We start from the raw sequence: 15,172 nt of genomic DNA, 5'->3' as shown, positions 1-15,172 counted from the left end.
ACTCCTAGAATGTGTTCTGCTTCAATTTGACTCATTTTACAAAGGTGCTTTTTACTGGAGTGAACATGCAGTTCTACTCAAGAGTAAGCAACTAAATGAAATAAAGCCATGGAACGCTTATTTGCCTTCTAACTATGCATTCTGACACTCCTAGAATGTGTTCTGCTTCAATTTGACTCATTTTACAAAGGTGCTTTTTACTGGAGTGAACATGAAGTTCTACTCAAGAGTAAGCAACTAAGCGAAATAAAGCCATGGAACGCTTATTTGCCTTCTATCTATGCATTCTGACACTCCAACAATGTTTTCTGCTTCAATTTGACTCATTTTACAAAGGTGCTTATTCCTGGAGTAAACATGCAGTTCTACTCAAGAGTAAGCAACTAAGCGAAATAAAGCCATGGAACGCTTATTTGCCTTCTAACTATGCATTCTGACACTCCAACAATGTTTTCTACTTCAATTTGACTCATTTTACAAAGGTGCTTTTTACTGGAGTGAACATGCAGTTCTACTCAAGAGTAAGCAACTAAGCGAAATAAAGCCATGGAACGCTTATTTTCCTTCTAACTATGCATTCTGACACTCCTAGAATGTGTTCTGCTTCAATTTGACTCATTTTACAAAGGTGCTTATTCCTGGAGTGAACATGCAGTTCTACTCAAGAGTAAGGAACTAAGCGAAATAAAGCCATGGAACGCTTATTTGCCTTCTATCTATGCATTCTGACACTCCTAGAATGTGTTCTGCTTCAATTTGACTCATTTTACAAAGGTGCTTATTCCTGGAGTGAACATGCAGTTCTACTCAAGAGTAAGCAACTAAGCGAAATAAAGCCATGGAACGCTTATATGCCTTCTATCTATGCATTCTGACACTCCAACAATGATTTCTGCTTCAATTTGACTCATTTTACAAAGGTGCTTATTCCTGGAGTAAACATGCAGTTCTACTCAAGAGTAAGCAACTAAGCGAAATAAAGCCATGGAACGCTTATTTGCCTTCTATCTATGCATTCTGACACTCCTAGAATGTTTTCTGCTTCAATTTGACTCATTTTACAAAGGTGCTTTTTACTGGAGTGAACATGCAGTTCTACTCAAGAGTAAGCAACTAAGCGAAATAAAGCCATGGAACGCTTATTTGCCTTCTATCTATGCATTCTGACACTCCTAGAATGTGTTCTGCTTCAATTTGACTCATTTTACAAAGGTGCTTTTTACTGGAGTGAACATGCAGTTCTACTCAAGAGTAAGCAACTAAGCGAAATAAAGCCATGGAACGCTTATTTTCCTTCTAACTATGCATTCTGACACTCCTAGAATGTGTTCTGCTTCAATTTGACTCATTTTACAAAGGTGCTTATTCCTGGAGTGAACATGCAGTTCTACTCAAGAGTAAGCAACTAAGCGAAATAAAGCCATGGAACGCTTATTTGCCTTCTAACTATGCATTCTGACACTCCTAGAATGTGTTCTGCTTCAATTCGACTCATTTTACAAAGGTGCTTATTCCTGGAGTGAACATGAAGTTCTACTCAAGAGTAAGCAACTAAGCGAAATAAAGCCATGGAACGCTTATTTGCCTTCTATCTATGCATTCTGACACTCCAACAATGTTTTCTACTTCAATTTGACTCATTTTACAAAGGTGCTTTTTACTGGAGTGAACATGCAGTTCTACTCAAGAGTAAGCAACTAAGCGAAATAAAGCCATGGAACGCTTATTTTCCTTCTAACTATGCATTCTGACACTCCTAGAATGTGTTCTGCTTCAATTTGACTCATTTTACAAAGGTGCTTATTCCTGGAGTGAACATGCAGTTCTACTCAAGAGTAAGGAACTAAGCGAAATAAAGCCATGGAACGCTTATTTGCCTTCTATCTATGCATTCTGACACTCCTAGAATGTGTTCTGCTTCAATTTGACTCATTTTACAAAGGTGCTTATTCCTGGAGTGAACATGCAGTTCTACTCAAGAGTAAGCAACTAAGCGAAATAAAGCCATGGAACGCTTATATGCCTTCTATCTATGCATTCTGACACTCCAACAATGATTTCTGCTTCAATTTGACTCATTTTACAAAGGTGCTTATTCCTGGAGTAAACATGCAGTTCTACTCAAGAGTAAGCAACTAAGCGAAATAAAGCCATGGAACGCTTATTTGCCTTCTATCTATGCATTCTGACACTCCTAGAATGTTTTCTGCTTCAATTTGACTCATTTTACAAAGGTGCTTTTTACTGGAGTGAACATGCAGTTCTACTCAAGAGTAAGCAACTAAGCGAAATAAAGCCATGGAACGCTTATTTGCCTTCTATCTATGCATTCTGACACTCCTAGAATGTGTTCTGCTTCAATTTGACTCATTTTACAAAGGTGCTTTTTACTGGAGTGAACATGCAGTTCTACTCAAGAGTAAGCAACTAAGCGAAATAAAGCCATGGAACGCTTATTTTCCTTCTAACTATGCATTCTGACACTCCTAGAATGTGTTCTGCTTCAATTTGACTCATTTTACAAAGGTGCTTATTCCTGGAGTGAACATGCAGTTCTACTCAAGAGTAAGCAACTAAGCGAAATAAAGCCATGGAACGCTTATTTGCCTTCTAACTATGCATTCTGACACTCCTAGAATGTGTTCTGCTTCAATTTGACTCATTTTACAAAGGTGCTTATTCCTGGAGTGAACATGAAGTTCTACTCAAGAGTAAGCAACTAAGCGAAATAAAGCCATGGAACGCTTATTTGCCTTCTATCTATGCATTCTGACACTCCAACAATGTTTTCTGCTTCAATTTGACTCATTTTACAAAGGTGCTTATTCCTGGAGTAAACATGCAGTTCTACTCAAGAGTAAGCAACTAAGCGAAATAAAGCCATGGAACGCTTATTTGCCTTCTACCTATGCATTCTGACACTCCTAGAATGTGTTCTGCATCAATTTGACTCATTTTACAAAGGTGCTTTTTACTGGAGTGAACATGCAGTTCTACTCAAGAGTAAGCAACTAAGCGAAATAAAGCCATGGAACGCTTATTTGCCTTCTATCTATGCATTCTGACACTCCTAGAATGTGTTCTGCTTCAATTTGACTAATTTTACAAAGGTGCTTTTTACTGGAGTGAACATGCAGTTCTACTCAAGAGTAAGCAACTAAGCGAAATAAAGCCATGGAACGCTTATTTTCCTTCTAACTATGCATTCTGACACTCCTAGAATGTGTTCTGCTTCAATTTGACTCATTTTACAAAGGTGCTTATTCCTGGAGTGAACATGCAGTTCTACTCAAGAGTAAGCAACTAAGCGAAATAAAGCCATGGAACGCTTATTTGCCTTCTAACTATGCATTCTGACACTCCTAGAATGTGTTCTGCTTCAATTTGACTCATTTTACAAAGGTGCTTATTCCTGGAGTGAACATGAAGTTCTACTCAAGAGTAAGCAACTAAGCGAAATAAAGCCATGGAACGCTTATTTGCCTTCTATCTATGCATTCTGACACTCCAACAATGTTTTCTGCTTCAATTTGACTCATTTTACAAAGGTGCTTATTCCTGGAGTAAACATGCAGTTCTACTCAAGAGTAAGCAACTAAGCGAAATAAAGCCATGGAACGCTTATTTGCCTTCTACCTATGCATTCTGACACTCCTAGAATGTGTTCTGCATCAATTTGACTCATTTTACAAAGGTGCTTTTTACTGGAGTGAACATGCAGTTCTACTCAAGAGTAAGCAACTAAGCGAAATAAAGCCATGGAACGCTTATTTGCCTTCTATCTATGCATTCTGACACTCCTAGAATGTGTTCTGCTTCAATTTGACTCATTTTACAAAGGTGCTTTTTACTGGAGTGAACATGCAGTTCTACTCAAGAGTAAGCAACTAAGCGAAATAAAGCCATGGAACGCTTATTTGCCTTCTATCTATGCATTCTGACACTCCTAGAATGTGTTCTGCTTCAATTTGACTCATTTTACAAAGGTGCTTATTCCTGGAGTGAACATGCAGTTCTACTCAAGAGTAAGCAACTAAATGAAATAAAGCCATGGAACGCTTATTTGCCTTCTAACTATGCATTCTGACACTCCTAGAATGTGTTCTGCTTCAATTTGACTCATTTTACAAAGGTGCTTTTTACTGGAGTGAACATGAAGTTCTACTCAAGAGTAAGCAACTAAGCGAAATAAAGCCATGGAACGCTTATTTGCCTTCTATCTATGCAATCTGACACTCCTAGAATGTTTTCTGCTTCAATTTGACTCATTTTACAAAGGTGCTTTTTACTGGAGTGAACATGCAGTTCTACTCAAGAGTAAGCAACTAAGCGAAATAAAGCCATGGAACGCTTATTTGCCTTCTAACTATGCATTCTGACACTCCTAGAATGTGTTCTGCATCAATTTGACTCATTTTACAAAGGTGCTTATTCCTGGAGTGAACATGCAGTTCTACTCAAGAGTAAGCAACTAAGCGAAATAAAGCCATGGAACGCTTATTTGCCTTCTAACTATGCATTCTGACACTCCAACAATGTTTTCTGCTTCAATTTGACTCATTTTACAAAGGTGCTTATTCCTGGAGTGAGCTTGCAGTTCTACTCAAGAGTAAGCAACTAAGCGAAATAAAGCCATGGAACGCTTATTTGCCTTCTATCTATGCATTCTGACACTCCAACAATGTTTTCTGCTTCAATTTGACTCATTTTACAAAGGTGCTTATTCCTGGAGTAAACATGCAGTTCTACTCAAGAGTAAGCAACTAAGCGAAATAAAGCCATGGAACGCTTATTTGCCTTCTACCTATGCATTCTGACACTCCTAGAATGTGTTCTGCATCAATTTGACTCATTTTACAAAGGTGCTTTTTACTGGAGTGAACATGCAGTTCTACTCAAGAGTAAGCAACTAAGCGAAATAAAGCCATGGAACGCTTATTTGCCTTCTATCTATGCATTCTGACACTCCTAGAATGTGTTCTGCTTCAATTTGACTCATTTTACAAAGGTGCTTTTTACTGGAGTGAACATGCAGTTCTACTCAAGAGTAAGCAACTAAGCGAAATAAAGCCATGGAACGCTTATTTGCCTTCTATCTATGCATTCTGACACTCCTAGAATGTGTTCTGCTTCAATTTGACTCATTTTACAAAGGTGCTTATTCCTGGAGTGAACATGCAGTTCTACTCAAGAGTAAGCAACTAAATGAAATAAAGCCATGGAACGCTTATTTGCCTTCTAACTATGCATTCTGACACTCCTAGAATGTGTTCTGCTTCAATTTGACTCATTTTACAAAGGTGCTTTTTACTGGAGTGAACATGAAGTTCTACTCAAGAGTAAGCAACTAAGCGAAATAAAGCCATGGAACGCTTATTTGCCTTCTATCTATGCAATCTGACACTCCTAGAATGTTTTCTGCTTCAATTTGACTCATTTTACAAAGGTGCTTATTCCTGGAGTAAACATGCAGTTCTACTCAAGAGTAAGCAACTAAGCGAAATAAAGCCATGGAACGCTTATTTGCCTTCTAACTATGCATTCTGACACTCCTAGAATGTGTTCTGCATCAATTTGACTCATTTTACAAAGGTGCTTTTTACTGGAGTGAACATGCAGTTCTACTCAAGAGTAAGCAACTAAGCGAAATAAAGCCATGGAACGCTTATTTGCCTTCTATCTATGCATTCTGACACTCCAACAATGTTTTCTGCTTCAATTTGACTCATTTTACAAAGGTGCTTTTTACTGGAGTGAGCTTGCAGTTCTACTCAAGAGTAAGCAACTAAGCGAAATAAAGCCATGGAACGCTTATTTTCCTTCTAACGATGCATTCTGACACTCCTAGAATGTGTTCTGCTTCAATTTGACTCATTTTACAAAGGTGCTTATTCCTGGAGTGAACATGCAGTTCTACTCAAGAGTAAGGAACTAAGCGAAATAAAGCCATGGAACGCTTATTTGCCTTCTATCTATGCATTCTGACACTCCTAGAATGTGTTCTGCTTCAATTTGACTCATTTTACAAAGGTGCTTATTCCTGGAGTGAACATGCAGTTCTACTCAAGAGTAAGCAACTAAGCGAAATAAAGCCATGGAACGCTTATATGCCTTCTATCTATGCATTCTGACACTCCAACAATGATTTCTGCTTCAATTTGACTCATTTTACAAAGGTGCTTATTCCTGGAGTAAACATGCAGTTCTACTCAAGAGTAAGCAACTAAGCGAAATAAAGCCATGGAACGCTTATTTGCCTTCTATCTATGCATTCTGACACTCCTAGAATGTGTTCTGCTTCAATTTGACTCATTTTACAAAGGTGCTTTTTACTGGAGTGAACATGCAGTTCTACTCAAGAGTAAGCAACTAAGCGAAATAAAGCCATGGAACGCTTATTTTCCTTCTAACTATGCATTCTGACACTCCTTGAATGTGTTCTGCTTCAATTTGACTCATTTTACAAAGGTGCTTATTCCTGGAGTGAACATGCAGTTCTACTCAAGAGTAAGCAACTAAGCGAAATAAAGCCATGGAACGCTTATTTGCCTTCTAACTATGCATTCTGACACTCCTAGAATGTGTTCCGCTTCAATTTGACTCATTTTACAAAGGTGCTTATTCCTGGAGTGAACATGAAGTTCTACTCAAGAGTAAGCAACTAAGCGAAATAAAGCCATGGAACGCTTATTTGCCTTCTATCTATGCATTCTGACACTCCAACAATGTTTTCTGCTTCAATTTGACTCATTTTACAAAGGTGCTTATTCCTGGAGTAAACATGCAGTTCTACTCAAGAGTAAGCAACTAAGCGAAATAAAGCCATGGAACGCTTATTTGCCTTCTACCTATGCATTCTGACACTCCTAGAATGTGTTCTGCATCAATTTGACTCATTTTACAAAGGTGCTTTTTACTGGAGTGAACATGCAGTTCTACTCAAGAGTAAGCAACTAAGCGAAATAAAGCCATGGAACGCTTATTTGCCTTCTATCTATGCATTCTGACACTCCTAGAATGTGTTCTGCTTCAATTTGACTCATTTTACAAAGGTGCTTTTTACTGGAGTGAACATGCAGTTCTACTCAAGAGTAAGCAACTAAGCGAAATAAAGCCATGGAACGCTTATTTGCCTTCTATCTATGCATTCTGACACTCCTAGAATGTGTTCTGCTTCAATTTGACTCATTTTACAAAGGTGCTTATTCCTGGAGTGAACATGCAGTTCTACTCAAGAGTAAGCAACTAAATGAAATAAAGCCATGGAACGCTTATTTGCCTTCTAACTATGCATTCTGACACTCCTAGAATGTGTTCTGCTTCAATTTGACTCATTTTACAAAGGTGCTTTTTACTGGAGTGAACATGAAGTTCTACTCAAGAGTAAGCAACTAAGCGAAATAAAGCCATGGAACGCTTATTTGCCTTCTATCTATGCATTCTGACACTCCAACAATGTTTTCTGCTTCAATTTGACTCATTTTACAAAGGTGCTTATTCCTGGAGTAAACATGCAGTTCTACTCAAGAGTAAGCAACTAAGCGAAATAAAGCCATGGAACGCTTATTTGCCTTCTAACTATGCATTCTGACACTCCTAGAATGTGTTCTGCATCAATTTGACTCATTTTACAAAGGTGCTTTTTACTGGAGTGAACATGCAGTTCTACTCAAGAGTAAGCAACTAAGCGAAATAAAGCCATGGAACGCTTATTTGCCTTCTATCTATGCATTCTGACACTCCAACAATGTTTTCTGCTTCAATTTGACTCATTTTACAAAGGTGCTTATTCCTGGAGTAAACATGCAGTTCTACTCAAGAGTAAGCAACTAAGCGAAATAAAGCCATGGAACGCTTATTTGCCTTCTACCTATGCATTCTGACACTCCTAGAATGTGTTCTGCATCAATTTGACTCATTTTACAAAGGTGCTTTTTACTGGAGTGAACATGCAGTTCTACTCAAGAGTAAGCAACTAAGCGAAATAAAGCCATGGAACGCTTATTTGCCTTCTATCTATGCATTCTGACACTCCTAGAATGTGTTCTGCTTCAATTTGACTCATTTTACAAAGGTGCTTTTTACTGGAGTGAACATGCAGTTCTACTCAAGAGTAAGCAACTAAGCGAAATAAAGCCATGGAACGCTTATTTGCCTTCTATCTATGCATTCTGACACTCCTAGAATGTGTTCTGCTTCAATTTGACTCATTTTACAAAGGTGCTTATTCCTGGAGTGAACATGCAGTTCTACTCAAGAGTAAGCAACTAAATGAAATAAAGCCATGGAACGCTTATTTGCCTTCTAACTATGCATTCTGACACTCCTAGAATGTGTTCTGCTTCAATTTGACTCATTTTACAAAGGTGCTTATTCCTGGAGTAAACATGAAGTTCTACTCAAGAGTAAGCAACTAAGCGAAATAAAGCCATGGAACGCTTATTTGCCTTCTATCTATGCATTCTGACACTCCAACAATGTTTTCTGCTTCAATTTGACTCATTTTACAAAGGTGCTTATTCCTGGAGTAAACATGCAGTTCTACTCAAGAGTAAGCAACTAAGCGAAATAAAGCCATGGAACGCTTATTTGCCTTCTAACTATGCATTCTGACACTCCTAGAATGTGTTCTGCATCAATTTGACTCATTTTACAAAGGTGCTTTTTACTGGAGTGAACATGCAGTTCTACTCAAGAGTAAGCAACTAAGCGAAATAAAGCCATGGAACGCTTATTTGCCTTCTATCTATGCATTCTGACACTCCTAGAATGTGTTCTGCTTCAATTTGACTCATTTTACAAAGGTGCTTTTTACTGGAGTGAACATGCAGTTCTACTCAAGAGTAAGCAACTAAGCGAAATAAAGCCATGGAACGCTTATTTGCCTTCTATCTATGCATTCTGACACTCCTAGAATATGTTCTGCTTCAATTTGACTCATTTTACAAAGGTGCTTATTCCTGGAGTGAACATGCAGTTCTACTCAAGAGTAAGCAACTAAGCGAAATAAAGCCATGGAACGCTTATTTGCCTTCTAACTATGCATTCTGACACTCCTAGAATGTGTTCTGCATCAATTTGACTCATTTTACAAAGGTGCTTTTTACTGGAGTGAACATGCAGTTCTACTCAAGAGTAAGCAACTAAGCGAAATAAAGCCATGGAACGCTTATTTGCCTTCTATCTATGCATTCTGACACTCCTAGAATGTGTTCTGCTTCAATTTGACTCATTTTACAAAGGTGCTTTTTACTGGAGTGAACATGCAGTTCTACTCAAGAGTAAGCAACTAAGCGAAATAAAGCCATGGAACGCTTATTTGCCTTCTATCTATGCATTCTGACACTCCTAGAATGTGTTCTGCTTCAATTTGACTCATTTTACAAAGGTGGTTATTCCTGGAGTGAACATGCAGTTCTACTCATGAGTAAGCAACTAAGCGAAATAAAGCCATGGAACGCTTATTTGCCTTCTATCTATGCATTCTGACACTCCAACAATGTTTTCTGCTTCAATTTGACTCATTTTACAAAGGTGCTTATTCCTAGAGTGAACATGAAGTTCTACTCAAGAGTAAGCAACTAAGCGAAATAAAGCCATGGAACGCTTATTTTCCTTCTAACTATGCATTCTGACACTCCTAGAATGTGTTCTGCTTCAATTCGACTCATTTTACAAAGGTGCTTATTCCTGAAGTGAACATGAAGTTCTACTCAAGAGTAAGCAACTAAGCGAAATAAAGCCATGGAACGCTTATTTGCCTTCTATCTATGCATTCTGACACTCCAACAATGTTTTCTACTTCAATTTGACTCATTTTACAAAGGTGCTTTTTACTGGAGTGAACATGCAGTTCTACTCAAGAGTAAGCAACTAAGCGAAATAAAGCCATGGAACGCTTATTTTCCTTCTAACTATGCATTCTGACACTCCTAGAATGTGTTCTGCTTCAATTTGACTCATTTTACAAAGGTGCTTATTCCTGGAGTGAACATGCAGTTCTACTCAAGAGTAAGGAACTAAGCGAAATAAAGCCATGGAACGCTTATTTGCCTTCTATCTATGCATTCTGACACTCCTAGAATGTGTTCTGCTTCAATTTGACTCATTTTACAAAGGTGCTTATTCCTGGAGTGAACATGCAGTTCTACTCAAGAGTAAGCAACTAAGCGAAATAAAGCCATGGAACGCTTATATGCCTTCTATCTATGCATTCTGACACTCCAACAATGATTTCTGCTTCAATTTGACTCATTTTACAAAGGTGCTTATTCCTGGAGTAAACATGCAGTTCTACTCAAGAGTAAGCAACTAAGCGAAATAAAGCCATGGAACGCTTATTTGCCTTCTATCTATGCATTCTGACACTCCTAGAATGTTTTCTGCTTCAATTTGACTCATTTTACAAAGGTGCTTTTTACTGGAGTGAACATGCAGTTCTACTCAAGAGTAAGCAACTAAGCGAAATAAAGCCATGGAACGCTTATTTGCCTTCTATCTATGCATTCTGACACTCCTAGAATGTGTTCTGCTTCAATTTGACTCATTTTACAAAGGTGCTTATTCCTGGAGTGAACATGCAGTTCTACTCAAGAGTAAGCAACTAAATGAAATAAAGCCATGGAACGCTTATTTGCCTTCTAACTATGCATTCTGACACTCCTAGAATGTGTTCTGCTTCAATTTGACTCATTTTACAAAGGTGCTTTTTACTGGAGTGAACATGAAGTTCTACTCAAGAGTAAGCAACTAAGCGAAATAAAGCCATGGAACGCTTATTTGCCTTCTATCTATGCATTCTGACACTCCAACAATGTTTTCTGCTTCAATTTGACTCATTTTACAAAGGTGCTTATTCCTGGAGTAAACATGCAGTTCTACTCAAGAGTAAGCAACTAAGCGAAATAAAGCCATGGAACGCTTATTTGCCTTCTAACTATGCATTCTGACACTCCTAGAATGTGTTCTGCATCAATTTGACTCATTTTACAAAGGTGCTTTTTACTGGAGTGAACATGCAGTTCTACTCAAGAGTAAGCAACTAAGCGAAATAAAGCCATGGAACGCTTATTTGCCTTCTATCTATGCATTCTGACACTCCAACAATGTTTTCTGCTTCAATTTGACTAATTTTACAAAGGTGCTTTTTACTGGAGTGAACATGCAGTTCTACTCAAGAGTAAGCAACTAAGCGAAATAAAGCCATGGAACGCTTATTTGCCTTCTATCTATGCATTCTGACACTCCTAGAATATGTTCTGCTTCAATTTGACTCATTTTAGAAAGGTGCTTATTCCTGGAGTGAACATGCAGTTCTACTCAAGAGTAAGCAACTAAGCGAAATAAAGCCATGGAACGCTTATTTGCCTTCTATCTATGCATTCTGACACTCCTAGAATGTGTTCTGCTTCAATTTGACTCATTTTACAAAGGTGCTTATTCCTGGAGTGAACATGAAGTTCTACTCAAGAGTAAGCAACTAAGCGAAATAAAGCCATGGAACGCTTATTTGCCTTCTATCTATGCATTCTGACACTCCAACAATGTTTTCTGCTTCAATTTGACTCATTTTACAAAGGTGCTTATTCCTGGAGTAAACATGCAGTTCTACTCAAGAGTAAGCAACTAAGCGAAATAAAGCCATGGAACGCTTATTTGCCTTCTACCTATGCATTCTGACACTCCTAGAATGTGTTCTGCATCAATTTGACTCATTTTACAAAGGTGCTTTTTACTGGAGTGAACATGCAGTTCTACTCAAGAGTAAGCAACTAAGCGAAATAAAGCCATGGAACGCTTATTTGCCTTCTATCTATGCATTCTGACACTCCTAGAATGTGTTCTGCTTCAATTTGACTCATTTTACAAAGGTGCTTTTTACTGGAGTGAACATGCAGTTCTACTCAAGAGTAAGCAACTAAGCGAAATAAAGCCATGGAACGCTTATTTGCCTTCTATCTATGCATTCTGACACTCCTAGAATGTGTTCTGCTTCAATTTGACTCATTTTACAAAGGTGCTTATTCCTGGAGTGAACATGCAGTTCTACTCAAGAGTAAGCAACTAAATGAAATAAAGCCATGGAACGCTTATTTGCCTTCTAACTATGCATTCTGACACTCCTAGAATGTGTTCTGCTTCAATTTGACTCATTTTACAAAGGTGCTTTTTACTGGAGTGAACATGAAGTTCTACTCAAGAGTAAGCAACTAAGCGAAATAAAGCCATGGAACGCTTATTTGCCTTCTATCTATGCATTCTGACACTCCAACAATGTTTTCTGCTTCAATTTGACTCATTTTACAAAGGTGCTTATTCCTGGAGTAAACATGCAGTTCTACTCAAGAGTAAGCAACTAAGCGAAATAAAGCCATGGAACGCTTATTTGCCTTCTATCTATGCATTCTGACACTCCTAGAATGTGTTCTGCTTCAATTTGACTCATTTTACAAAGGTGCTTTTTACTGGAGTGAACATGCAGTTCTACTCAAGAGTAAGCAACTAAGCGAAATAAAGCCATGGAACGCTTATTTGCCTTCTATCTATGCATTCTGACACTCCTAGAATGTGTTCTGCTTCAATTTGACTCATTTTACAAAGGTGCTTATTCCTGGAGTGAACATGCAGTTCTACTCAAGAGTAAGCAACTAAATGAAATAAAGCCATGGAACGCTTATTTGCCTTCTAACTATGCATTCTGACACTCCTAGAATGTGTTCTGCTTCAATTTGACTCATTTTACAAAGGTGCTTTTTACTGGAGTGAACATGAAGTTCTACTCAAGAGTAAGCAACTAAGCGAAATAAAGCCATGGAACGCTTATTTGCCTTCTATCTATGCATTCTGACACTCCAACAATGTTTTCTGCTTCAATTTGACTCATTTTACAAAGGTGCTTATTCCTGGAGTAAACATGCAGTTCTACTCAAGAGTAAGCAACTAAGCGAAATAAAGCCATGGAACGCTTATTTGCCTTCTAACTATGCATTCTGACACTCCTAGAATGTGTTCTGCATCAATTTGACTCATTTTACAAAGGTGCTTTTTACTGGAGTGAACATGCAGTTCTACTCAAGAGTAAGCAACTAAGCGAAATAAAGCCATGGAACGCTTATTTGCCTTCTATCTATGCATTCTGACACTCCTAGAATATGTTCTGCTTCAATTTGACTCATTTTACAAAGGTGCTTATTCCTGGAGTGAACATGCAGTTCTACTCAAGAGTAAGCAACTAAGCGAAATAAAGCCATGGAACGCTTATTTGCCTTCTATCTATGCATTCTGACACTCCTAGAATGTGTTCTGCTTCAATTTGACTCATTTTACAAAGGTGCTTATTCCTGGAGTGAACATGAAGTTCTACTCAAGAGTAAGCAACTAAGCGAAATAAAGCCATGGAACGCTTATTTGCCTTCTATCTATGCATTCTGACACTCCAACAATGTTTTCTGCTTCAATTTGACTCATTTTACAAAGGTGCTTATTCCTGGAGTAAACATGCAGTTCTACTCAAGAGTAAGCAACTAAGCGAAATAAAGCCATGGAACGCTTATTTGCCTTCTACCTATGCATTCTGACACTCCTAGAATGTGTTCTGCATCAATTTGACTCATTTTACAAAGGTGCTTTTTACTGGAGTAAACATGCAGTTCTACTCAAGAGTAAGCAACTAAGCGAAATAAAGCCATGGAACGCTTATTTGCCTTCTATCTATGCATTCTGACACTCCTAGAATGTGTTCTGCTTCAATTTGACTCATTTTACAAAGGTGCTTTTTACTGGAGTGAACATGCAGTTCTACTCAAGAGTAAGCAACTAAGCGAAATAAAGCCATGGAACGCTTATTTGCCTTCTATCTATGCATTCTGACACTCCTAGAATGTGTTCTGCTTCAATTTGACTCATTTTACAAAGGTGCTTATTCCTGGAGTGAACATGCAGTTCTACTCAAGAGTAAGCAACTAAATGAAATAAAGCCATGGAACGCTTATTTGCCTTCTAACTATGCATTCTGACACTCCTAGAATGTGTTCTGCTTCAATTTGACTCATTTTACAAAGGTGCTTTTTACTGGAGTGAACATGAAGTTCTACTCAAGAGTAAGCAACTAAGCGAAATAAAGCCATGGAACGCTTAGTTGCCTTCTATCTATGCATTCTGACACTCCAACAATGTTTTCTGCTTCAATTTGACTCATTTTACAAAGGTGCTTATTCCTGGAGTAAACATGCAGTTCTACTCAAGAGTAAGCAACTAAGCGAAATAAAGCCATGGAACGCTTATTTGCCTTCTAACTATGCATTCTGACACTCCTAGAATGTGTTCTGCATCAATTTGACTCATTTTACAAAGGTGCTTTTTACTGGAGTGAACATGCAGTTCTACTCAAGAGTAAGCAACTAAGCGAAATAAAGCCATGGAACGCTTATTTGCCTTCTATCTATGCATTCTGACACTCCAACAATGTTTTCTGCTTCAATTTGACTAATTTTACAAAGGTGCTTTTTACTGGAGTGAACATGCAGTTCTACTCAAGAGTAAGCAACTAAGCGAAATAAAGCCATGGAACGCTTATTTGCCTTCTATCTATGCATTCTGACACTCCTAGAATATGTTCTGCTTCAATTTGACTCATTTTAGAAAGGTGCTTATTCCTGGAGTGAACATGCAGTTCTACTCAAGAGTAAGCAACTAAGCGAAATAAAGCCATGGAACGCTTATTTGCCTTCTATCTATGCATTCTGACACTCCTAGAATGTGTTCTGCTTCAATTTGACTCATTTTACAAAGGTGCTTATTCCTGGAGTGAACATGAAGTTCTACTCAAGAGTAAGCAACTAAGCGAAATAAAGCCATGGAACGCTTATTTGCCTTCTATCTATGCATTCTGACACTCCAACAATGTTTTCTGCTTCAATTTGACTCATTTTACAAAGGTGCTTATTCCTGGAGTAAACATGCAGTTCTACTCAAGAGTAAGCAACTAAGCGAAATAAAGCCATGGAACGCTTATTTGCCTTCTACCTATGCATTCTGACACTCCTAGAATGTGTTCTGCATCAATTTGACTCATTTTACAAAGGTGCTTTTTACTGGAGTGAACATGCAGTTCTACTCAAGAGTAAGCAACTAAGCGAAATAAAGCCATGGAACGCTTATTTGCCTTCTATCT

This window comes from Zootoca vivipara, chromosome 14 (genome assembly GCF_963506605.1).
Source record: "Zootoca vivipara chromosome 14, rZooViv1.1, whole genome shotgun sequence".
NCBI classification, from domain to species: Eukaryota; Metazoa; Chordata; class Lepidosauria; order Squamata; family Lacertidae; genus Zootoca; species Zootoca vivipara.
This window is presented reverse-complemented; position numbering follows the sequence as displayed.